The 24,148-nt window shown below is 36.8% G+C and overlaps 1 long non-coding RNA gene across 1 annotated transcript in view; it reads left to right on the top strand.

Moving 5' to 3' along the window:
- Positions 1-4,189: 4,189 nt before the first annotated feature.
- The window catches only part of LOC118502211, a 32,558-nt gene continuing 12,599 nt past the window's right edge, over positions 4,190-24,148 (top strand). The window contains exons 1-3 of the long non-coding RNA XR_004904914.1: positions 4,190-4,201; positions 6,179-6,184; positions 23,636-23,768. This is a non-coding gene — a long non-coding RNA (uncharacterized LOC118502211). The remainder of the gene's footprint in view (positions 4,202-6,178; positions 6,185-23,635; positions 23,769-24,148) is intronic.

Raw genomic sequence — 24,148 nt, 5'->3', positions numbered from 1 at the left:
AAATAAGTGTTTTTCTGTAACCCTGTCTGGTAAAATGGAAATTAACTGGATGCACTATTTGTGGAACATTGTGCTAGGAGATTAGTTGACATTTTAATAGTTTCAATTTGCACTTTCATGGGGATTACTTACAGATTAATAAAACAGACTAAGAATATATTACACCCTCCTAATGAAAATATAAAAAAATAAGATACATGTAGCAGAAAATGAAGAGCTTTGCACAGGCTGGGGTAGTACTTGGTGGGGAAGGGAAAACTGACCTACATGGAATTGGGTAATAATTCCTAGTTGGAGAGAAAGAGCAAAGATGAGAGACTAGAAAGGGACTTTCTCTGGGACAGGGAAATCAGTCTTCCAGCCCTTCCAGGGATCATTTTGGGGAATGGTAGCTAAAATGTGTATATATGAAGAGCTGGTTAAGAAAATTAGTTTCTTGGAACTTTATTGTTTGAGGAGGCCATTGTGTGCTCTTGTACACAAGAAGTTAATGTTTCAAGAAGTTTAATTGTGAGGAAAATAATTTGAAGGAAGAAATTAGAAACAAAGATAACAATAAAGCATTATAATGATCCACATTTATTCAGACAGTGAACAAGTTTTTACAGAGTACGTCTTATGAGAAGCTCTCTACGAGGCACTGGGAATACTAAGTAATCAAATTCCTTGAGCTTGAAGATGTAGTCCAGTGGACATAGACAGATAACAAGTGAATGCATAAGCAAAGCAGTGCAACAGAATAAAGTGACTTGTGTGCACAGGATCCTCTTGGAGTTAACAAGACTAGAGGAGACCTCTCTGAGAAGTGACACTGATCCCAGTCTTCAGTGATAAAAATGAGACTGCTACATAAAAACACATCAGAAGAGCATTCCAGGCAGTAGAAGTAACAAACACAAAGGCCCAAGAGGAAATGAGATTTTGTGTTTAAGGGACCAAAAAAGAACAAAGTCAAAGTATCAGTAATATAGTAAGTAATAGGAAGAGAGGTAGGACATGTGGTCAGAGAGACAAGAAAAATTAGATTTTGTAGGGGCTTGTAGCCATGGTAAGTACTTGGGCATTATTCTCCTTGACCTGTGAAGCCAATGAAGAGTTTTAGGCAGGACAGTGGTATTATGCAACTTACTCTCTGAAGACAATATGTTGGCTACGTAGAGAATGGACCATGAAAAAAACAAGAATGAACCCAGGAGATCCATAAGGAGGCCTTTGCAATTGTCCAGAGAAGAAGTAAAAGTGACTTAGATCAGGTGCATATGGTTTCAGGATTTCATATTTAAATGTATTTTGGAGGAAGTACTGATATAACTTATTAATGGATTGGATATGAAATATAATGAGAAAAGGAAATTCAAAAATTTAATTCACTAGAGTCCTGAGCAATTGGGTTTTGCCAATCCAGAAATGGTCAAAAATAGGGATAACAGTGATGGGCAGCACATAGAAATTAAGATTTCTATTTAGAAAAATGTTAGGCTTGTCATATCTGTTAAAGCTTCAAAGAGAGGTACATGTGCAAGCAGGTACTTGGATGTCTCAGTCAAGGTCAAGACTCAAGATGTACACAGAGGAGTAATCAAGTGATATTTAAAGCCATGTTTTCTGGGGAAAGATCACCAGAACAAAGGAAAGCCAAGGATAGAGGTTTGAGGTAACTCAACATTTTTTTGACAAGGTGATTCTAAAATGTATCTGGAACTGCAAAGGACAAAAAAAAAACTTGGATAAAGTGATAAAGCAAACTTGGATAAATTTTCTACCAGATGTCAAGACTTACTTTAATGCTACAATAACTAAGGCAGTGAGGCATTGGTATAATGATAGACAATAGATCAAAAGGAAAGAAATAAAAGTCCATAAACAGATTCTCAGGTAATGGACACTGGATTTATGAGAAAGGTAGTGCTGCAAAGCATTAGGTACAGGACAGTGTTGTTGGCAGGTGCCCAGGGAACAGACTCACAAAAGGAGATTGATGTACAGGTGGTTTATATGGGAGTGCTTTCAAGAAAAATGCCTGTAAGGACGTAAAAAAAGCCCCACAAACAAGCAGAGGGACAGGTTTAATTGTAATACAGTGGCAACAGAGGCCAATTCCATGAGGAGCTCTGATGCTAGGATAGTCCCTTAGAAGTGTCACAGGTTGAGGCAAGGAGTACAAGCCTGCCCTCTGTACTCATAAATGCCCAGGCATTTGATGTAGCTGTGCCCAAAGATTGAATCTAAGCTTGGGTAAGGCAGCTTCCTTGTGCCAAGGAAAATTTCTGGGGAGAGACAATTGTCAGCTCCCTGGCAGTTGGAGGAATGAATATCTTGGTGGGATCTGGGCAGTGCACCATAGCAATTTATTCACCCCTTGCACACCTTGGATCTATTTATTTATATACATTTAATCCTCCTAGGAACCATTCCTCTAGGATTCTGATTGATTCTTTTTTTCCTTTTTTTTTAGTTTAATTGTTATTGTATTTTTTCTATTACCATTTAGCCCTCTTATATCTCTCTCCTTTCAGTAATCATTACACTGTTGTCCATGTCCATGAGTCCATTTACCTTCTTTGTATTTGTCCTTGGCTGCTTCTTTGTATTTGTTTCTTAGGTAGATCTGCACAGACTCTGGTGTAGACCTTTGTCAGATGCTGCTTGCTGACTGGCCCTTGTCAACCTGTTTGTAGCTATCAGCAATCCACAGCACTGGGCTCCCTCTGATGAACCAGTTTATGTGTAGAAAGGTTGGCATTTTGAATTTAGGTGACTAGTAGGTTAAAATTTAGATGTATCTGATTAAATCAGAGCCTTCTAATGATATCCTAGAAAATGAATCTCTGGTGATTCTTACCTAAAGATCAACAATATTCTCTAACAATTCATTATTGGCCTAAAAATCAAACACTACTATGTTCTCTTAAAATATATTGACTATCTATTTCACAAAATCTATTAACTTTAAAATGGCCCAGTCAAAAAACTCTTTCCTGGGTAGGCCAGTGACTTTTGATTCTTTTGTCATTTAGTAAGTAATCAAAGAGGCCATGGTGACCTCCTTCTTTCGGCTGCCATAGAGAAAACCAGTTAAGAAAAAGTCTGATATTTTGAAGAATACATATAGTTTGTAGGGGAATTAAAGCATGGAGGAGGATGGGAAGTTTAAATAAACTTAGAATCAGTTAGGTGAAGAAAAACTGCACTTGAATAACAGTACAATCTCACCCTTGATCATTTAAAAATTTTTATTGGGACCATGTTTAAAAGATAAATGTGACTTTTTCAAAAATATAATAGTCTAGTTCTACTTTTATACAAGAAGAAGGAGGAGGAGAAAGGGGGTAGGTAGAGAAGGAGGAGAGGAAGGGAAAGTAAAAATGATAATGATGATGTCTATCAACTTTATGTAAAAAGAGAAAAGGAGAATAGGCTGGATTGTAAGCAGCAAGCAGGAGGAAGTGATCAAGAATTCTGATATATTGAACTGATCAGCATCAATCTCATAGCTGGAAGAGCTGGCCCAATAAGACAACAGGGTTTTTATCATCAGACAACAATGCTCATCAAGACTTTTATCATAAGAAAATTGAAGGACACAAAACACCCAGTTAGAACTACATGGTCAAGACCCAAGGTTTTTCAAAGTATAATATTAATTTGTCAGGATTTTTAGAAGGGGTTAGCCACAAAATGAAGATAAGGCAGGGCATTCTTAGAGAAAATAAATTTAGAAAGTATTAAACTAATGTCAAATGGACCTTTTAATTATTCTACATATTAGCATTTTCAATATGTTGATGCGTTTTGTGATTTTCCAAGGAACAGACCCATGTATAAAGCACTTTAAGGGACAATTTCCAGCCATGCAATTCCATAAAAGTGGCAAAAATGGCATTACATGAGGGACACTCTGAAGAGATATTGTTACAAGAGTTTGATGACATAGTGAGTAGTTTCAGTTGCATTGTAATATGTTGTTATTTAAATGTGTGCATAGAATAATCACTACTATCCAAGGACTTGAAAGAACCTCAGAGCCTCAAGTAGTATAATGAAGGATTACTGTGCTGGTTATCAGGAGATTGGATTTTCACTCCTGTTTTACCATTTTGTTGGTCTAGTCACTGGACCTTTCTGAGGGCTCACTGATTTATTCATTTATTAAATGAACAACGAGATTCTTTGCTGCAGGAGACACTATTCAAGATGCTAGGTATATGGCAATGAATGAGAAAGATCTAGTCTTGAACCTCACGGAACTCACAGTAAATGAAAACAGTAGATAAATAAATGTATAATTTCACTAATTTACTGATGGGCACTTAGGCTGTTCCCAGCACTTGGCTATTATAAATAACACTGCTATGAATACTGGGGTGTACAGGTTCTTTTGAATTGGTGTTTCAGGATTCTTAGGGCATAATCCCAGCAGTGGGATCACCCAGTCAAAAGGCAGTTTTATTTCTAGTTTTTTTGAGGAAATTCCATACCGTTTTCCACAGTAGTTGCACCAGTCGGCTTTCCCACCAACAGTGTACTAGGGTTCCCTTTTCTCCACAACTTTGCCAGCACTTACTGTTTGTTGAGTTGTTTATGATGGCCATTCTGACCAGTATGAATAGTATCTCATGTGGTTTCAATTTGCATCTCTCTGATGGCTGGTGATGCTGAGCATCCTTTCATGTGTCTATGGACACTCTGTCCTCCTTGAAGAAGTGTCTATTCAGGTCCTTGGACTATTTTTTAATTGGATTTAAGTCTTTTATTCATCTTGATATTATTTTTGTGTATGGTGTAAATTGGTGGTCGAGTTTCATGTTTTTGCTAGTAGCTGTCCAGATCTCCCAACACCATTTGTTGAAGAGCATATTTTTACTCCATTTTATGCTTCTGCCACTTTGTCAAATATATATTGACTATAGAGACATGGGTTCATTTCTAGGCTCTCTATTCTGTTTCACTGATCTATGTATCTGTTCTTACGCCAGTACCAGGCTGTTTTAATTACAGTGCCTTTATAATATTGTTTGATATCAGGTATTGTGATCCCTCTTACTTTGTTCTTCTTTTTCAAAATTGCTGAAGCTATTTAGGGTCATTTATGGTTCCATATAAATTTTTGAAATGTTTGTTCTATATCTGTGAAATATGTCATTGGTATTTTAGTAGGACTGTCGTTCATTTACACAATGGAATACTACACAGTAGAAAGAAAGAAGTAATTATTACCCTTCGTGACAGCATGGATGGAATTGGAGAGCATTATGCTAAGTGAACTAAGCCAGGTGCTGAAAGATAAATACCCTATAATCTCACCTTAAGTGGAACCTAATCAAAACAAACAAGCAAGCAAAATAGAACCAGAGACATAGAAATAGAGAACAAACTGACAGTAACCAGAGGGGTGGAGGGAGGAGGATAATGAGGTGAAGAAGGGAAGGGTCAAGTTGAGGAACATGCGTAAAGGATCCATGGACAAAGACAACTGTGGGGAGGATTGAATGTAAGAGGTTGGGGGGAGTAGTACAGGGCAGAGCAATGGGAGAAAGTGGGGACAACTGTAATTGAACAACAAAAAATTTTTAAGGTCAAAAAAACAATGTATAATTTCAGCTGATTTTAGGCAGTTTGAAAATAATAAAATTGGAAAAGGTGTTACAAAGTGAAAGATGAGAGTAAGGTTCAGTTTCTGTACAAAAGAAGATGATTGAACTCCATCACTAATTTCCACAGTCTTCAAGTCATTACATTAATGAAAACCCAAACAAATTAGCTATTTGTCTTTCCAAAATAAATTTATTTTCTTCTCATTTAACAAGAAAGTTAAGAGGCAGGAAGTCTAGGACTTATACAATAGTTTCATGATGTCACTAGTATCCTGGGTGCCTTCAGAGTTTCTACTCACTGTCCTTAGGGTATGGTTTTTATACTTATGGCCATCATGCCTGAGAGCTGTCTTACATTAGCATTACAAGCATGGCAAAGGAAGTTGTGCCAAGGATTACGGGATAGTGTCTGCATTAGTAAAGCCAAATTGCCCTTGAAATCCTGAGCAGACACCCCTTGCATGTTTAGGAAGACTGGGAAACAAGTAATTTTCAGCTGATTGAGCATCTCTCCAAAAAAAACCCAAACAAACAAACAAAAAAAACATTCAGTTGCCCTAAACCTGGTTTCTCTGAGGAAGAAGGATAAAGTGGAAACTGAGTAAGCAATTAGTCTGTCATAATCTAAGAATTAGGGGTACAAATGTCTATCTACCTCAGCACCCAAACTATTATTATAATAATGTTGAATATTAAAATAATAATATTATATGGGTACCCAGCATGAAAAAAATCCTGATTTATATACAAGTTAGTACAAGTGATACCTTTGAAAAACAAACAGTCTATGAAAACTCAGAGAAATCTACCAAAATGAACCAGAAGTGCAAAGTGGCATAATGTAAGAGTAAGTGCTAAAATGACAAGGAAAAGTTAAGGCACAATTTACTATTAGATTTAGACTTACTGCCACTGAGTTGGGTTTGGCACACATGGCCTCTAGTAGTACATTTCAAACGTTTATCACAAGTAAGTTAAAGAAAAAGCAAACACCAAATGAAACAATGATAATGACATGCCCTTAAATCAAAAACATGTTTGTAAGATGGTCAAGTATCTTCCTGTATATGATGAGAGAAATGTTGAAACTCCACAAATGTTATTACTTAAGCAACTCAAATCAACTTGATGAAAGTTGCTAAATGCCATATACTTAGATCCATGTGTTTCTTTTATTTACTTATTATAATTTTAATTTGGTAAATTTTAAGTAAAAATCAAATAAAATGTTTGCAGAGCTCTGAAGAGCCTTGGAGAAGCACTAAAAGGAAAAACACTGGACTAAATGGACTCAACTTCACCTTCAGACTCAGACATTATTTTCTTTTTTTTTTTACCGCTTACAAGAAACCCATCTTTGTTCAAGACATTAAGATTAAACAATGGATTAACATTCATCTTTGTTCATGCTTTCAGTGCTCATCAAAAGGCAGTGATTTCTCAAACCTTTGAAGAATTTGGACTAGACATTATAAAGCTGGTAGAAATATTAGTGATATAATGAACTCAGATATGGATAAATCCTCATCTATAATTCCCAAGAAACACAGAAAACAGTGTTTCTTCTTCAGCTATCTGTGCACATTCTAATCTCACAGACAGTTGGGGAACACGAAATTCATCTATAAGGGATTATATGTATTATTAGTTAAATATATGCATACTTAAGCTACAATATAATTCAATTAGGTTTATAGAAGCATTCTGAAATATGTTTTACAGAAGAATGCTTTTATTGTATTTGTCAATTTATGAACACTTAATTATCTCAACTAAAATTTATACAGTATCAGATAATGCCTAAATTTTCAACAACATATCTTTCAAAAGACAAAAACTTATTGCCCAAAAATTTCATTGGCCAAAAACTTTATTGCCCAAAAACTTATTGCCCAAAGGAATTTCTAAGGAAATTCCTTTAAGAAATAATCCTAACAACAAAAAAGCTTTATTCATGAAAGTTTTTGCTGGGTAATGATAAGTAATATTTAAATTTGGAAGCATTATTATTATCAACATAATATTGCCAGAACAGAGTAAAAAAATCAACATTAAGTAATAAAGTATTATAAGGATGTAATGATAATAGACATTTTTAGAAAATATTTTGTTAGATTTATGTCTAAATATATATCTTTATGTGCTATACCAATATAAATGGTATTATGTTTTTAATTTAAAATGGCAATTATGCATTGCTGGCATGTAAAAAAGCATTTCACTCTTGTATATCAACCCTATATCCTGTGATATTGCAATATTTACTGTTTAGTTCAAGGAGGTTTGGTTTTATTTTTGTCAATTGTGCTGTTTTCTTCATAGACGATCTTCTCATCTGCAAACAAAGACAATTTTATTTTCCCCATTCTGTATATATTTTAATAATATTTGATTTATATATTTTGGTCTTTGTCTACATTTTCTGTCTCACTGCTCCCCAAACCCCTGAATTTCCTCAGCAATAAGAATAATGAGAGCATCTTTTGTTATAATATTTGTTCTTTTGTGCTCAGTTCTTGAATACTCTCTTTCAGGCATTTCTTTTCTCTTTGCATTTTAGTTGTGTAAATTTCTGTTGACTTATCTTTAATCTCATCTGTTCTTTCCTTTATCCCGTACACCTGACTGATGAGCCCATCAAAAGCATTGTTTGATTTTTAGAATTTCCTTTTGTTTTTTTCTCTGAATTTCCATTATCCAACTATTGTTCCATATTTACTTTTCTATTAGAATATTTAGCATATTAATAATAGCTATTTTAAATTTTCTATCTGATAATTCCAAAATCTGTACCATGTCTGACTCTGGTTTTGATGCTTGCTTTGTCTCTTCAGTCTGCACTGTTTCTTGCCTATTAACAAGCTTAGTAATTTTGTGGTGAATATCAGACATAATGCCTTGGGTAATAAAACAAACGTCAATGTGCTATAAACTGAATTGTGCCCCCCCAACAAAATTGTATAGTAAAACTCTAATCTTCAATGTGACTGTATATGGGAATATAACTTTAGGGAGATGATTAAAGTTGAGTGTGGTCATAAGGGTGGGATTCTAACCCAACAGGAATGAGGATTGGTGTCCTTATAAAAAGAAGAATATATATATTCCTCTTTTATAATATATAAATATATAGGCTATCCAGAACCAGAAAGTATCCAGCCATGGAATATGAAAAATAGAGACATTTATTGAAGAAGATACAAAATACAAGAAATATTGTATCTGGGACAATTGTCATGGGAGTAACTCCCAGAAACTCCATTCTTCTTGCCAACACAGTAATGAATTACAGGTCAGTGAGTCTATTAGCATGCAAGCAAAGTTTATTAATACTAAGTTCTAATAGAAAAGTAAAAGCAAAGGTGGCTAGAGCAAGGGTGTCCAGAGGCTGGGTGGCCAGCATCTGAGTGGTCGAGACTGGGTGGCTAGAAACCAGGTGGCCAAAAGAGGTGTCCAGGGGCCCCATAGCCAGAGGCTGGCTGGGCAGGGATCCCTCATGTTGAAAGAGACCCACAAGGCCAAGAGAAGAGGCCAAGAGAGCCAAGAGAGTGAGTCCTTTGTTCTGAGGACTTAAATAGTTGGTGGAGTAGGGGTGAAGAAGTTACATTTTGATTGGCAGGTAAAGGTGGTGTCAGCTTTCCCTGGGGAGATGTGACTATGCAAACATAGGTATATGTGGATGTCTGTTAGCCCAAATCCTTATCTTGTTCCAGACTTTATATGTACATTTTGCATATGTGACAGGAGGCAGGCAGTTCACCAAAAATTTTTATGGGGCCTTCCTTTGGGCACTGTAGCTCCCCTCCCCTTGAACCTTCTAGGCCTTGGAGACTGAATATACAGTCTCAAGGTTTTCCTTTTCCCAGCTAGTGGAGATGATACAAACAGACTTTCAGGGGCTTCCCCTGCTTCACTATCATTGTTTACTTGTGTTATTTGGAATGCCTGGCAGCCTTATCAGACCAGGTACAGAGTTTTTGGGTGAATAGGTTAGACATGTCTTCTTTTGCTTTTAGCCTCCTATATTGTTTTTGTTAGATTACAATGGTGAAGTCCCTGCCTTTATTACCCTTCTGGCTCCTCATTCCCCTGTAACACAGTGATGCCTCAGTCCCATTCAAAGAAGGTACCTAGGGACATCACACAGTTCTCCCAACCACCATCGGCAGTCCTGTTGTATTTTTCTGAATCTCACTGATGGTCTGAAATCTCTTCCCTCTTAAAGGTGATTTTAGCCTTGGGGAAACCAGGAGTCTCAGGGTGCCAAGTATGGGCTATAGCGGGGCTGAGTCACCTGAGTGATTTGATGTTTCACCAAAAAACTGCATGAGCAGGTGCATTGAACATGAGAAGGTGCGTGAGCAGGTGCATTGCTGTGATAAAGCTGCCAATCACTAGTTGCCCATATCTATGGCCTTCCAAATCATCTGAATAGTTTCTGCAGAGGAATGTTCAAGCTTAAAGTAAAATTTGATGCAGAGTTTTGCTCTACTTGCTCAGTCATTTTGAATGTGATGGCTACACAGTATACTCGTTCACTCAGTGGTGTCTACCACCCCCACTGACTAGTACAGTGAAATCGTCATTGTTCACACATGTACATTCCAGTTCACCCTCCTTAACTGCCAGGTTACACCAGTGTTGCACAAACCATTCTCATTATATTAACAATGGCAGAACATTTTCTGGGTAGATTATGTGTGTACATGTGTATACCTATATGTACATATGTACCAACACACATGTATATAAACACATACATGCACACATGTGTACACACATCACTCTCTCTCTTTCACACCTCTCTCCCTCTCAACACCCTCCATCCCAGCCTCTCATGCACAGAGGAAAGGCATATGAAGGTATAGTAAGAAGGCAGCCATCTGCCAGACAGGCAGAAAATTCTCACCAGAAACTTACCATGAACATTCTGATCTTGGATTTCCTAGTCTCCAGAACAGAGGGAATAAAGTGTTGTTGATTAAGCTACTCGGCCTAAGGTATTTCATTGTGGCCACCCAAACAGACTAAGACAATGATATTCCACATTAACCTGGATAGAAGTTTGTCTTTGTTTAATGTTTCTGTAGGTACCAGAGGCATCTGTTTCCTCTGATAATTTTGTTTTTGTCTCTTCTGTTGTTTTTGGTTTCCCTAAGGTCTCCTTCTTAAATAGTGTATGCATGTTGCAGCTCTCAGATGTAATCCCTGCTATTATACTGAAGCCCTATTGGTGTCATGGTAAGGTCTGGGCAAGGGAAAATTTTCTATAGTCTTACAATTAAATCTGTCTGAGTGGGCCTATGTCCTTAGGCTGTGACCTTCAGAAGTGTTTCTAGCTCTGGATATATTTTGAAGTGGTTACTTTACCCCTCATTCTACCAGAAACATGAAAGGATTTTTCTTGTACCTTCACCATAACAACCTGGTGGGATTCCAGTTTACGGGTCCAGTTGATTATGCTCCAGATAAGCTGGTTACATCTGTAATTTTACACTCACCTATACCTACAGTTTTCAGGGTATGGTTTGCCCTGTGAAATAAATTATCTCATCAGTCCAAGAATAGTTATTTATTTTCAGTTTGTTCAGCATTTTTATTGCTGGGAGCATAGAAGTGATGACTTCCAATTTTTACATGTCACAGCTAAAACCAGAAGCTGATCATGTACCTTTGATAAAAAGCATTGTAGTATGTGAGCTTTATAAAAAATTCATATTTTTCTCAACAAAATTCAAGAGTGAGATTCTGAAATCGTATTTTGGATGTATTTAAATGAATACACCTTTTTTTGTAATTTTAGAATCTTGGTATGTATGACATACACTTTAATAAGTATGACTCTAAAAACAGCAAAATGTAGAATGATATATCTTTACTGTTGAGTTTTATTAATAACTTCAATAATTGTTTACCAAATATTTTAGTCACTAGAAATATTGCTAATGTAGGTATAGGAATCTTGTTCAAGCCTAATAGAGACCCTGCTTTAAAAAAATTCAGGCTGTAAATGAAAACTTATATATTTTAATCAAAGATGAATTTGTTCACTTTAATTGAAAGACACACTTGTGATTAAAATATAGTTATCATAAAAAAATTAGTGGTCAATAATACAAAAATTTAAATGCAATGCATTTCTACATATTATCCACATTTCCCCCAGGGAGCACTAATGCCATAAATTAAGAAATGCAATGCTTCATATAAAGTACTTCAAGCAAAAATAAACAGAGATTCTTACACTGGCCATCACAGAAGCCAAGATGATATGGTGCTTTATACTTCCTTTTGAAAAAAATAAAACTAATTGTTATTTCTATGAAATATCATCAAATAAACTTAGTAAGCCTTCACAAATTTTTATAGATGGTATTATAATTTATTTGTCATTGCTCAAATAAAAGGTATTAACATTCAGGCTGCTTGCCAATATTATCACATGTTTTAATAAGCTGTAAAAATCAAAACTTGTAGATATGAATTTGTCTAACAATCTATTTCGCTCTCCACTACATTTAAGTTAGGCAGGTGGTATCCTTGAGAAAATTGTACATAAATCCATCCTTTTAAATCTCTAATTTTATCATGAGCAATTATAGAAATCATTTGATTAATTAAAAAAGCTCTCCTACTTTGGTCAATTCTCTAAACAACATGATTATTTGTAATTCTAACAATTAAGATACTTACAAAGTTCCAAATTTTATTTATCTTTCAAAATATACCATGGAAGTTCTCCCAAGACCACATTACCAACTGGGGCAGGGGGAATATTTGAAAGAGGAAAATAACTTGTGTATTAGAGGGATGCTACAAGATACAACTCAAACAAAAAACAGTAAGCCCCTCCCCACAAAATAAGGTCCTAAATCTCATTATAATAGCTACCAGCTGTATGCTAACTTCAATTTAATTCAACACATATTTATCGAGCACTTGCTTATATGCAATGCACTTGTTTGGATTTTTGCCCTCAGTGAGACAGTGTCTGGCGTGTTCATGTGATGGCAATAAGGTTGAGGGGCTGAAACAGTCTGAGTGAGGGGAAGAAGTCAGAGAAGTGATAGGGCAGGGTTGGAGGGTGGTTGTGAGGGAAGGAGGTACTATTTAGAGCCTTGTAAATCACAGTAAGGACTGTGTCTTTCACTTTGAGTGAAATTGAGAGCCATTGTAAAGTTTTGAATAGACTCATGTTTTAAAAGTGTTATTTTGGCCCTGACTGGTGTGGCTCAGTGGATTGAGCACCAGCCTTTTGTAAACCAAAGGGTTGCTGGTTTGGTTCACAAAACCCAGTCAGGGCACATGCCTGGGTTGTGGGCCAGGTGCCCAGTGCAGGGCGTGCAAGAAGCAACCACACATTGACGTTTCTCTCCCTTTCTTTATCCATCCTTTCCCTCTCTAAAAAAGATAAAGTCTTTTCTTTTAAAAAAGTGTTACTTTGACTACTTGTTTAGAATAAAAAATAAATGAATAAGAAGGTGGTAGATTTATTTTCAGGCTATTGTGGTAATACACATAAAAAGTAATGATTGTCTGAGCCAGGGTGGAGGACCCTGTGATGACTCCATGCTTTTTGTCCTGGTCAGTTGGAATGATGAGGTTGTCATTAGCAGAGATGGGGAAGTATTTGTAGAGAAGTAGATCAGTGATTTACTTTTTGATATGTGAAACTTAAGATTGCTAAAAGAGATTGAATGTCATACTAGATAGGCACAAAAATCCAATATGCATACAATGTTTTCCAAATGAATCTGTAATGGAGGCAAAATGAGAAAAAACCAATCATGGCAACAAATTCATTCTTTCCATATACACTTATTAATTAAAAATGAATAAAATCAAAATAAAGATCACTCACTTTGAAACTCTTTGAAATGTTTCTATAGACATAAAATTCCCTATGGTTTTGAAATTTTTGAGGATTACTTAACTTTGCCACTATAAAGAGATAGAGTTTGTTTGAAAAAACAACTAAAGAAAAAAGTATAGACTATTCAAATACAACGGTTTGAATTTTCACAAATCAAATTCAATACTATAAAATCCTCCTCAGAATCTGAAAAATTAATAGTTTTTCTGAATGTCTATAAAACATTGAAAAAACATTTTAATAATGATGTAACTACATGAAATTGTCAGTATTTCCAACTTTTGTTAATTTTTGAAATATAAAAATAACAGTCTAATATGGCTCAATCTAATCTATTATGAAATGAAAAAGAAATAGCCATGTGATTAGACAAAGGGCATGATGTGGTTATTCTTTTCTGAACAAAAAATACTGACTTTCCCTTGCTAACACACTGGTACCAAACAGTAACTCAATAATTCATTTTAGCAAATGTTTGTTGAGTAGCCGCTGTCTTCAAGGTCCCTGATACGCACGCTGCCGAGTAAATAAAGACAAGGGAACACAGTGCTTGGAAAGCTCAGTGTGTAATGAAGAGGAATAGGACAGCTATCAAAGTAACTGCACCAGAAGTTTGAGTGAGATGAATGGGATTCCGAAAAGAGAATTAATTCCCAAATTCAAAGGGGTAGTTCAAGAATGTTTTCATACAAGAAGTGATAGTCACCTGGAGGGGGGAGGGTGATATAAAGATGCCAGTGAGACATTAGAGAAAGCTGAGGAACAGTAACCCTGAGCTTTAAAACTGTAGTTAAGAGTCTTTTAGGGAAGAAGGAAGAGGGATCTCATGAAAGAAATGCTTCTAGAATGCATTTTGACTGACACGGTCATAAACAAAGTTAACAGTGAATATCAGGGCTGAGAAACACTTATTTGGGTTTGCTAAAGAATTCCCAGTGCTTTCTTTACTTGTTTCTTCTTAGTCATTAATTACTCTGTGTTTCTGGAATCACAGTGGGACCTTGAAGGCAAGAAAAACAATTCCATTCTATTGCTTTTGGAACAATACCAAGTCCATAAGATAATCCTACAAACTACACAACAGGCTAATTAAATTAATAAGTATCTCATTAAAAACTGGAGGACTAAGATACTAAAATGGGTTTCTTTGAGCAAAGAATGATATATTCCCCATTACTACTAATTTAAGATATATAAACTATTTTTTACTTTCTCTTCATTTAATAGGCTGCCTTTATGGTATTATTTTAATGAGTATGAAATATATTAATAACTGCTTTTATAATTCTGAGCAATCTCAATTATTTAACTCCATTTTTCCCCATAACATCAACTTTTTAAAGACACAGAACGGGAGCTTTTAAAATACTAAACTGCATGACTAGAACTGGATACTTTTGAGAACAATATATACAATATAAAACTCAGTAGGTAACTTCTAAATATTATTTCTTCCTTTTGGAAGTCTTAAACTATATAAGTAACTTGTCATATATATGCTTTTTTATTAAAATATGTATTAATATATAACAAAGATTCCTTTTTAAATTATATACTTTTGGATAGTAAGAAAAACAAAAGTGTCCTTCAAAGGGGAAGAAAGATTAATAAGATCATCCCAGGCTTCTCTTCCTACAAATCTTTATCCTGGATAAGGTTGTATCACTAGAGTGGAAAGAACAGCCATCAGGGCTTTCACCTGGTTGGCAGTGAACAGACACTTGTTGAACTGAGTGCAGCCTGGTGAAATCTATAACAGGCTGGGAGAGACCAGCCTCAGTAGGCAAACTGGGGACAGAAGCCCCTGGGGGCAGAGGCAGAGAGAACCAGTGTGTGACTTAGGAAAGAATAAAGGAACTAGAGGGAGAATGGGAGGCCCACAAAAAAGAAGTAGCAAGCAGGCTTTGCTTGGATAGAACCCAGGAGCAAGGACAACAGATCCCTGCCTCACGGCACTGGACAGAAGAAGTGTCACTTTGTGGCTGATGAGACCACTGCTAAAATTTTGTGCAGGGTAAAGAATAAAAATTGCTCATGAAGGTTCATTTATTTTTAACTGTTTGAGAAATATATTGAATTCTGAAATATCTTCAGCTTAAACCTTCCTGTTTTTCAGGAAAAGAAATTCAAATTTAGAAAGGTGACATGAATTGTAAAAAATAAAATAAATAATCTATGTTCAACTTCATAGAAAGGAATGTCTTTTAAAAGAAGACTCGATGCATAGTGGCTGTGGCAGGGGTGGGGCTGGGGTGCAGGGGTTCAGGCGTCCCTGAGTTGGGTAGAGCCTGTCATAGGGGGTGAAACTAAGAGTGGGTCAGAGGGGAAGAGAAGCCGAGAAAGAGTACAGTGATTAGGAATAGAGTCTTCCTTCTTTTCAAGTTCAGGTGTGGAGCCAGCAATCCAGAGAAAGAAGAATTAGTCAGCTACTCTAGTCAGCAGAAATTTTTCCCTTGGGACTCAACATACAGACAAAAGACATACGACCTTGGTTTTTCATCAAACCACCAGATGGAAGGATCCACTGGGTCTTGGCCGGAGAAGAGTCACCCTCCCAAGCCTACAAGGGTGTCTGCAACAAGGAGTATCATTCTTTAGGGCAAATTCGCTCTGTCACTGAGCGGGGTGTGGAAAATGGAAACTATAGGAAGTTATAGATTTCTGATTTAGTCAGCATGTCACAGAGTAAATCATCATTCTTTAATAAACAGTAATGAACATTTCAAAGATTTGTGAAGATCCGTATTAGGATTTATGAAGTGAGGGTCCCTGTCTAACACTCCTAGGGTGAGAACAATGACGGACAGGATGACAGGCACTGGGGCCCCAGCTCCCTGGCGTGTTCGCCACTAGCCTAGTCACATATATAGTCAGTCTCACCTGGATTCAAATGCTAGCAGTACCCATTTCTACTTGTGTGACCTGGAATAAGCCATTTAATGTCTAAAATGAGAATACAATTCCATATTTCTTACAATTACTGTGGAGATGAATTGAGATAATCTAAGTGAAAATTTCTAGTATATTTCTATGCACATAATAGGCACTCAATGAATATCTTCTCCTTTTTCCACTCATGAAATGAATTACCCTATCAGGAATTATTTATGGAAGGCTGTCATATGAGAGCCTTCTAACTACCTTTAACTCTAAAGTATGGAAAAGTAGCCCCAGCTGGTGTGGCTCAGTGGACTGAACATCAGCCTGCAAACCAAAGTGTCATTGGTTTCATTCCCTGTCAGGGCACATGCCTAGGTTTCAGGCCAAGTCCCCAGTAGGAGGTGTGTGAGAGACAACCATACATTGATGTTTCTCTCCCTCTCTTTCTTCCTTCTCCTCTCTCTATAAATAAATACATACATACATACATACATACATACATAAATAAATAAATATTTTTTTAAAAGTATGGAAAAGTAGGTAGATGCAACCTGTTTTAGCCAAGAAGGCAGTAGATGTCCTTTGGCAGCTGTTAGAACAAAGGCCGCCACAGACCCCTTCTGACTATGGCGCTTTCATGATAGTGAATGTGAACTGGTTAAAAAGAATTTATCTCTTGAACTATAGATATGGAGAGCAGGAAAGAAAGTGAAAAGCAGGAAAGAACTTGTAAATCAATTGTGCTACATCAAATATTGACTCTGTATGCCCTGTGTATCAGGGCATTCTATAATCTGGCCATTTGGAGGTTCTGTTTTCAGCAGGAGTTTCAATTAAGAAGCTTTTGTTTCTGCTAAAAGAAGTTAACTGTTTTTGTTCAGCCAATAGGGTGGCATGTAACTGTCACATTATCATATCACAGGGCAGGATAGGGAACGCAGAGCACTAAGAGCATAACGTTGGGAAGTGCCAGCACCAGACAAGCCTGAGGAGGGGAGCCTCGTGCATTCATATATAACTAAAGATATTTTAGAAAGCAGCTTAATGGGAACCAGAGTCCCCTAAGCAGTGCAACTTGCCATGGTTTGTTACTCAAAATCTGAGTTTTAGCAATTCAAATCAGGATTGGGGTGGGGGGATGGGGGGTGGAAAGGGCACGGGATTGGGACTTTCCTGGGTTTTGATCACAGCTCACCTTCACCACTGTAAATTGATGGGAACACATCAATTTACATTGTAACGTTTCTGAGTTGTGATTTCCTCAACTGCAAGGTGGTAAATTACCCACCTTAAAAGAATTCTTGCATGAAGTTATGAGCTTGTTTTCACAAAGTGTCAAGCAGGATCCCTGATAAAAGAGAAACTGAACAGATTGTGGTGGTGGTGTGAGCAGAAACAGCAGCAGCAGTCGTAGTAAAAGCTAACAGTGAAGAGGAGGCCTTCTCAAGGTCATCAGGAGCTGACACCCCCAGAGGCGTTAAGTTCAACACAAAAGCCACTCAGAAAATGCCAAGGAAAACCCACTGAGTCAGTATATCCAAAGGTCAGGACTGAAGCCAAAACAGTAGCCTGGTCAAGATCAGGGACCACTTGGAAGGGAATGGGATGGAAGCAAGTCAAGAGGGAGGTAAAAAGGACACTGGGAAATTACTGAGAAAATCACTAAACAGAGTCAGTCCATCTGGGTCACAACTCTGACGCTTAGTGATAACGCGGACCTAACAGGTCCCTTCATCTCCCTCTGTCTCAGTTTCCTGTTTGAAAAGTGACAGAATTGTATATTTGATTTGGATAATCCCTTCTAGCCTCAGTCACTCTGTGAATCTCTTTTATTCAACTCTGTTAACAGCAGCGAGCCTCAAGCCTCAGGGACACAGATTCTGCTTTGCAGGGGACCTGAGGCCCCTCCCCGACCTCTGCAATGAGGCAACTCTGAATGCAGGCAACAGTAGAGAGAAAATGGAAGAAATTTTCTCTCATACTTTCCTTAGGATTTTTTGAAAAAACATTGGTACCAGTGCCTGAAATATTTTATGTGCCTGTTCCAAATGTTATAATGCTTTGTGGTGGAGGTCTGAACTTGCAAAGTCAAAACAGAACCTACTCTTCAGGTTTATATACTTCTTAAAAGTAAAATGGAGCCTGGGAATTTTTCCACTGAGATTTCTGCAACAGCAAAAAACAAACATTACTTTTTTTTGACAAATAACAGTTCTGTATTATGACTTAAAAATTCTTGTCATAAAATTTTAATTTTGGGAAAACACATACTCTGTCTGCATAAAATAGCAATAATGGAACCAATATCTATCATTTCTGTCATTTATGAACTTAATCGCTTTACCAACAGCTCTGTGAAAAAGCATCTGACAAACTGGAACTGGTATTTGCTTCTCTCCTTTTAGGTTAAGAAAAGTAAAGTAATTCTTGAATCTGATGCCAAAAAAGAGACAATGATCTTTTAAGAGTTATCTTTTGCTTGTGACTCCACCCACAAAACAAAGAAGTACACTTTATTTGTCAGCCCTTGCAGGTGATGACTGATACCAAGAGGAATTATTTCAAAGCAAACAGCAATAATATTTAATGTCAGAGTGAAAAGAAACAAATTCTCCATTTCTGAGACTCCCAAAGTTACAGCTTGCAACCCATATTCACCACCAACTAACTGCCTTGCCCTTTTCTACGGTTGATATTCTACTATAAGAAGATAATAAATTTGTGTCATTTTAGTTTTAAAAAGTCAGTTGCTAGTTCTCCATTGTGCCTCTTCCTACAAGACTGGCTTTCTTAGGTGTTGTATCTATATAGCCTTTCCAGATTCTGTGAGGATTACAAAAAAATGACCAAAAGCTCTCTACTGAAAAAAAAATCATTATTAGAGGACAATAGCCTTTTTCCAAAGGCTGTCCAACTAATGCTTTTTTAGTTATCTCTGTAGAGGTTATGTCAATCCACAAACCAGAACCTCTGGAACATCACTCATCTTTCCACCAAAACTGTTTCTTGGAGGTATTGGTGGAACAAAGTTTTGGGAAGAAAGTGGGCCAAATCACCAAATTTATTTTCAATAAATGTAAATTATGCATCAATTACTTCTGTTATCCTATCAAATGGTAGAAAAGTGTTGAAATGTGAAAAAATGTGTTCAAATGTCTTTTCTCAAAGGGCCACAGAAGCCATCAAGTCTTGCCAATACGAGTGATTCTGATTCCCTGTCAGATGTGTTATAAAGTTAATTTTACACAGACACAGAAACACAAATAGAACTAATGAATCTGGGTTACAAGAAGTGTCACAAATAATGAATTACAATTTGATTATTGTAGGTATATACAAAAACTATTGTAAGAAAAGGTATTACAGAAAAAAATAATTTCCAGATATGTAAATCCCAAAGATAAAACCATATTTTTAAATAGAACTGTACAACAAAAATTAAACAGTCATGAAATGATGGAGGATTTTGACATCATTCACAAACCAAAACCATATTCAACTATGTTAAGTATTTTAGTGTTTTTATTATTATAGCAATAGGTAACATTTGCTGAACATGAAATAAGAGCTAGACACCATATTTAATACCTTAATATATATTGTTCCAATTAAAATTCAGACAACCCTCAGAGCTTAACTTTATTTATACCCACTTTATAAAGGTTAACTTCCCACAATTATGCACATTCTGGACATCTTCAAACCAAAGATTTCTTATCCCTCGTTCCTCTGGTGCTTTTTCTGGCCTTTTCCTTCAAAATTAACCTCTGCTGGCTTTTCTATCAAGACTCAAACATATTATTGATAACAGAAAGAAAATTAGTGTTAAAGTGATCACAGAGGTAAGAGACTTGGTGTACAGTCTTCTCGATAACATTTGTATTTTAACAGGTCCCTTGTGGTTTGGTGTAACTAATATAGGACTATTCCATTTACTGGAAGCCATTGAGAGATTTTTGAGAACATAAGCCCTATAAATATCTCCCACATGAATAGATGCATACCCAGGACTTTGATTGCAAGTGACAAAATCAACATTCAAACCTCACAATTTCCATGACAAGAGAAAACTGACTAAAGAACTTTCTAAACAGATGGTTAAGAGCTCTGATTGGCAGCTTAAGTCAGACACCCACAGCTGGATAATAGAACTGTAACCAGGGAAGAGGACTGAGAAGCTGGCAGACCTTATTCATTCTATAAAGGACATTGTTTAAGTAACTTCTCATTTGTGTCAGTGTGGCTTAACCTCACTAAAATGTATGTGTGGTTGAGCAAAATTTCTTAAAAATTTACATGATTTAGATTTCAAATGTTTTCAAGTTCAAAGTTATAGTCCCAGTACAAGGTGAAGCTTTTTAACATTAAGGTATTTAAAATGATGACTTTGACAATGGGATAGGGATAAAGTTCCCCAGACTTGGACACAATTTTCAACTCTAACATTCCCTAACTATGAAAATGGGTAAGCAGCAGTCTCTCCAACTGGCATGGCTACTTTGGGACTCAGAAGAACTTAGGTGCTTAATACTTTCCATTTCTCTTCCTTCACAGAGCAAAACAAACAAAACCAATTAGGTTCAAATTGGCACACACATGCGCGCGTGCTCGCACACACACACACACACACACACACACACACACAACTTCTCCAACTGACTGAGAGGAGTTAATGCAGCCCTGTAAGGATGGGCTTTTTCCTTGCTGTGGCAGAGACATTGCTGAAAATTGACTCCAGTTGTGATGCATTTGACAAGGCCAAGGATTACTTGGGGGGATACAGAAAAAAGATTGATTCTTTCAAATTCTACTTCCAATTCAGTCCAAGTTTCCTTTTCTCTCTTGATATGTTTCTTTATTGCCTTCTGAATTCAGACTCTTATTCACAGGCTCCTTCTTTTATTCATGAACATTAAAACCAAGCCATTGTTATCCTAAAACCCATTTGGGTATTCTCTAAGGGGAGTCGGAAGCAATGTCTGCATCTTATTCTGTCTTTTATCTGCTGCACCGTTTAACAGAGCAACTCTCCAACTCTTGTGATGATTTCAGTAAAGGAAGGATGACAAAGCAGCTTGCTTTTTAAAGAGAAAAAGGTTAATTCCTCTTAGAAATCTCATTTCAGGAGCAGACTGGATTATCCCAAGAAAGCCCCAACTGACCTCACAGGAGCTTCCTGAAGCTGAAGGCTTTTTGTGCCATCACCGAAATGCTGGCCTGTGGCTGAGATTGGGCTCTGAAGCACCACCACCATCCTCTCTGCAAACCCAACAGTACTGGGCTGTTTCTTCAGCACTTAACAAAACAGGCGCAAAGCTGCTCCAGCACAAATTAACTTCTTTCTAATGTAAGTGATTAGTCAATAAAGTTTGTTCTGAATGAGTATGGATTTGCCATCCAGTTTCATCAATTTTTATAACACAGTTTTTCAGCCAGCTTTCCTGTTCTCAGCTCTGGTGAAATTACTGTTTACCAAGAGCTTTCATTATGACATTTGCAGACTCTTTGTGTTTTGGCTTTGCTCCTGGTCCTCAACTTGGGTGGCTGTACCTAAAAGTAAAAGAACAAGCAAAAAACAAACAAACAAAAAAAACTGTAGCACAAAGAACACTTGAAACAATAAATATAAATTCTAGCCTCACCTTTTTCTAGCCATTTAGTGCAAGTTGGGGCAAAAGTAGGTTTACAGTTGTTCCTATGGAAAATAATACAATATTTAATAAATAACAACACAAGAATAAGCTGTAATTTGCACACTCACAACTATAGACCTACCTTTGCCCCTCCCTGTGCTGCAGGGTCACTTCCCCAGAACTATCGAGTACTCACAGTACTTCACAGGGTTTTGCAGAGTAACCGCATGGTTTCAACAAAAATGCCAGTCATCCTTGATAAAATGTATTTCCTAAAAACAAACAAGAAATATTACTCACATATATACACATATATAGAATAAGAAACTTATTTAAATTTAGCATACTGTATACATTATATTTTAGGACCCATATATAATATTTTATATTTAAAAAAGAGTCAGGATTTATTTTTTAAAAAGTCACAGGTAGAAAAGTAGATTGCCTTCTTACACCATATACAAAAATAAATTCAAAACAGATTAAAGACTTAAATGTAAGACTTGATAATATAAACATTCTAGAAGGAAACATAGACAGTAAAATCTCAAACATTTTCCTAGTATATTTTTCTGATATATCTCCTCAGTCAAGAGAAACAAAAGAAAAAAATAAACAAATAGGACTACATCAAACTCAAAAGTTTGTTTTGTTTTGAAAATGAGATGTGTTTTTTAATGAATGGCAGAGCTGAGGATGAACTTTATACTGAATCTGTAATGTGGATCTATGCTGTTTTTCTTTTAGAGAAACATGGGAAGAACTTGAGGGGTTATGTTTTTTTAAATGCCATGATGAATATTACCATAAACAGTTAAATCAAATTAGAAATGAGAAATAAGCTTTTCCCATTGTATTATTTGCCAATGATACCTCAGACAAGGGTTTAATCTCCAAAATATATAAAGAACTCACATGACTCCACTCTAAGAAGACAAGCAACCTGATTAAAAAATGGGTGAAGGACTTGAACTGACAGTTTTCCAAGGAGGACGTACAGAGGGTCTAGAGACATATGAAAAGATGTTCAGTATCACTAGCCATCAGAGAGATGCAAATTAAAACCACAATGAGATACCACATCATGGTGGCCAGAATGGCCATCATAAACAAAGCAACAAACAACAAGTATTAGAGAGGTTGTAGAGAAGGGAGAACCCTAGTGCACTGTTGGTGGGATTGCAGACTAGTACAACTTGCTATGGAAAACAGTGTGGACTTTTCTCAGAAAACTAAAAATGGATCTGCCCTTTGACCCAGCAATTCCACTGCTAGGATTATATCCTAAGAACCCTGAAATACCAATCTGAAATAACCTATGCACCCAATGTTCATAGCAGCACAATTTACAATAGCCAAGTGCTGGAATCAACCTAGGTGCCCATCAGCAAATGAGTGGATCAAAAACTATGGTACATTTACACAATGGAATTCTACACAGCAGAAACTCAAAAGTTTTTGCACAGCAAAGAAAACCATCAATGACATGAAAAGACAACCCACAAAATGGTAGAACATGTTCACCAATGATATATCTCATAAAGGGTTAATATCCAAAGTTTATTAAAAATATATAACTCAACACCAAGAAAACAAACAACCTAATTTAAAAATGGGCAAAGAGAGTTCCAGCCAAAATGAAGGTTTAGGTAGAGCCCTTCACTTCCTCACACAACCAAAAGGAGGATAACAACCAATCTAAAAACAATGAACAACCAGAAGTGCCAGAAAATCAAACTGCATGGAACTCTGACAATGAAGGAATTAAAGACACAGTCAACCAGACCAGTGAGAAGGAGTCAGGCCACCAGGTGGGTGGAGAAGACCCACAATGAGGCAGCAGACCATGCGGGTGGGGCTGAATAAATGGGAAACTGAGACTCAGAACTGACTATGGACTACGACGGGGGTTGCTCTTGGAATAAACTCCCAGTCTCACACAAGAGTTGTTGAAAAGTATGCTAGAGATGAGCAGGTGAGCTGCAATGTTCCCTCTTGGGCCCCTCCCACACAGGCTGCCCCACAGTCCAGCAAAGAGTGTTGCCCTGCCTGAGAAAATACCTAAGGCTCTGCCCCCTTACAACTTATCAGGTGCACCGGGACAAAGAAATATGGCCCAAATGAAAGAACAGAGCAAAACCTCAACAGAGAGCCAATCGATGTGGAGA

Source organism: Phyllostomus discolor, chromosome 1 (genome assembly GCF_004126475.2).
Source record: "Phyllostomus discolor isolate MPI-MPIP mPhyDis1 chromosome 1, mPhyDis1.pri.v3, whole genome shotgun sequence".
Lineage (NCBI taxonomy): Eukaryota > Metazoa > Chordata > Mammalia > Chiroptera > Phyllostomidae > Phyllostomus > Phyllostomus discolor.
The sequence above is the reverse complement of the archived record's forward strand: the minus strand, read 5'-3'. Positions and strand labels throughout refer to the sequence as shown.